We start from the raw sequence: 3,155 nt of genomic DNA, 5'->3' as shown, positions 1-3,155 counted from the left end.
AATTTCCTTCTTGATCTCATCTTTGACCCATCTATCATTCAGCATAAGGTTATTTAGCTTCCATGTTTTTGTATGAGACGGCAAATTCCTGTTGTTACTGAGTTCAACACTATCTTAATTCTTTACCAACGTTGTGAAGTGTATGCTACTATTAACTCCATTTTATGGTTGTAGAAACTGAGGAACAGAGTGATTCAACCATTGTCCGAGGTCACACAGAAAGCTGCTAAACTACTCCTTCATCCTAGGTAGCCCCATTCCAGAATATGTGATTACAACTAATTCTGGGTTCATTTCTTGTATCCATGGTATTGAAGCTGTGTGACTCAGAGCATACTATTTTCTTCCCTGAACCTTATTCTCCTCATATGTGAAAACAGAGGGCTATGGTGTAGACTATGTGAGATGACATACTTAGAAGTATCTGCGAGCACAGTGCTGGTCCATATTAAAGGGACTCTGCTCCTCCTTCCTAGTTGCTGCTCTCAACCAGGTTTTTCCAAATTGTGATCAAGAGAACACCTTTATCCGAATCACCTGGGGTGCTTATTAAAAATGCAATGCCAGCATTTCTTGTGCTCAAGGATATTCAGTTCATAGCTGGAAGGTTTGGTATAGTTAAATAAGCAAAGTAAAAAATTAATGCCATTTTCTAGCAAGTAGCAATAAAAAGAAATTACGAAGTACCCTTTGAATCCTGAACAGATGTTGCTATCTTGCCATCTGAATCGACAGCATAAGATGTCAATCAAATGTATGAATCCGACTGAATCTCACATCATCATCCAATCCTGTAACAGGTATGATGAAGTTAGCAAAATAATAACAACATAAAGGCCAACTCTATTCATTGTGTTCCAAGAGTAGTACTATGTGTGTTAGGGAACGCATGTACATACGCACATCCCTGATGGTTAGAATGCACGTGTACACACATGCATGCACATGCGTACAGATACCCAGAGAAAAGATCAAGCAAAGCACAAACATTTGCTCAGGGTACACAGAGACCTTTCTGAAATGCACGTGTCAAAGGATAATTACCTTGCATAGAGCTAATGAACCTTAGTTGGAAGGAATTGTGTCACCAGAAAAGGAGACAGACTCTTCTCCCCTAGTTAACCTTTGGAAAGCACTCCCTATCCTACAAATTAATACTGGGTTCACATCCAAAATTTAAGAAGGGAAAGATGAGTAACTTGGGGTGTTCTCTTCAGTATCTATAAATTCAGTATTTTATTAAAAGTGAATGCTGAACTGGGCCTTCATCCTAGGTAGTCTTCAGTATTTATTAAAAGTGAACAGTGCATTGACTCTATCAGTCATTTAAATATTTATTGATTGCTACCACATAACAAAGTTTGACAACCACTCATCTAGTGGTTTGAACAAGTCATTAAGGAGCAGTCAAGTTATATGGAGGTTCAAGTGTCCTATACCTAGTGCTTTTCAAATTTTTATCTTTTTTTTTTTTTTTTGAGACAGAGCCTGAAGCTATCCCCCTGGGTAGAGTGCTGTGGCATCACAGCTCACAGCAATCTCCAATTCCTGGGCTCAAGCGAGTCTCCTGCCTCAGCCTCCCGAGTAGCTGGGACCACAGGTGCCCACCACAATGCCTGGCTATTTTTTGGTTGCAGCCATCATTGTTGTTTTGGCAGGCCCAGGCTGGATTCGAACCTGTCACCTTAGGTGTATGTGGCTGGTGCCTTAGCCACTTGAGCCACAGGCGCCGAGCCATGCTTCTCAAATTTTAATGTGCATTTGAATCACCTGGGGAATCTTGTGACTTTACAGCCTCTGATTCAGTAAGTTTGGGGGAGGTGCCTGAGATTCTGCATTTCAAACCAGCTTCTGGGTAATGTCCATTCTATTGGCCTGAGGACCTTGCCTGAAGTAGTAAACCTGTAGTCTCTATCATACATTCCCAAATTTATCTTTTACTTGTGGATCAGACTGTGATCCTTCTCATGGATCTCAGGTGCCCTTCATCAAAGTGTGTGATTGGATCAGAATTATCTGAAGGCATTAATTAAATATGCAAATGACCTCTGGTGATATCAATGCACACTAACATTTGAAAACCACTGCTTTAAGAAAAACAGTCATTAGAAATCATTCACATGTATGAAGCAAGCCTCAGCCCCTCAATTTACTATAGGTCAGTAGTTCTACTGCAATGCATTAGAATCACCCAGGGAGATGTAAAAAATACCAATGTTCTCGTCTTATCCCAGACCAACTAAATTGAGATCTCTAGGGGTGGGCCCCAGGCATCTGTTTTTTTTATAAAGCTCCCTAGGCAATTCTAATACACAGACAGGGCTAAGAACCACTGCTAGAGAGCAAATTGCCTTTTTATTTAAACTTAGGAATGAGGTCTGTCTAAGCAGAAATTGTGAAGTTAATAGGGTTTGCCTCTGTCAATGCTCCTTTTTAGGCTCTTCTTATAAACAATTTTCCTGCCTAGGCTACCTACTGCCATTATGTTCCCCTGGCTATCCTAGATTTTCTATCACAGTGACTCAGTGATCCCATGTGTCCTTTATCCTAGCTTCCTCCCTTCATCAGAAGCAAGTCTATGCCTCATCTCCTATGAGCCATTTTTTTTTTTCCCTGCTAGTGAGTAGAAACAGGTTAATCAGAAAAACCAATCCTAGGTCATGGGTAAATTAATGTGCTTTCCCTCTTTGGTCGCACACTCCCTTAACCCAGTTTAAATAGACTTTAAAGTTCTTCTGAAGTTGAAAATTTCAAGCATGACTGTTTGGAATAATATATTTGTGCCTCAAATGAGCAGCCACCCACTCCAATAACTATTAGCCCTGGCCTACAGGACTCCTGTTTTGTGGTTGATTTTATTATAAAAGGCACATTTCCCCTCTCATAAATACTGTCCGAGATATTGTATGTTGTTCTGTGGGTTTTTTTTTTTAAAGAAGGAAATGTTAAATGTGGTGAGGAAATTATTTTGACAGCAGTTGCTTTTGTTAGGAAAAAAGAGATTTAGCAATTTTTAAAATATATGCTTTTCTAAGCATGAGGAGGTGAAAAAGTCTTTGATCAGGTCCTTGTAATCAGGGAGGCATAGTACAAAACAAAGGATACACAAATATGAGAAATTGACTACTTCCAGATGGAAATTGTTACATCAACAT

This window comes from Otolemur garnettii, unplaced genomic scaffold (assembly GCF_000181295.1).
Source record: "Otolemur garnettii isolate 467f Iridium unplaced genomic scaffold, OtoGar3 scaffold00157, whole genome shotgun sequence".
Lineage (NCBI taxonomy): Eukaryota > Metazoa > Chordata > Mammalia > Primates > Galagidae > Otolemur > Otolemur garnettii.
Note: the sequence above shows the minus strand (reverse complement) of the source record.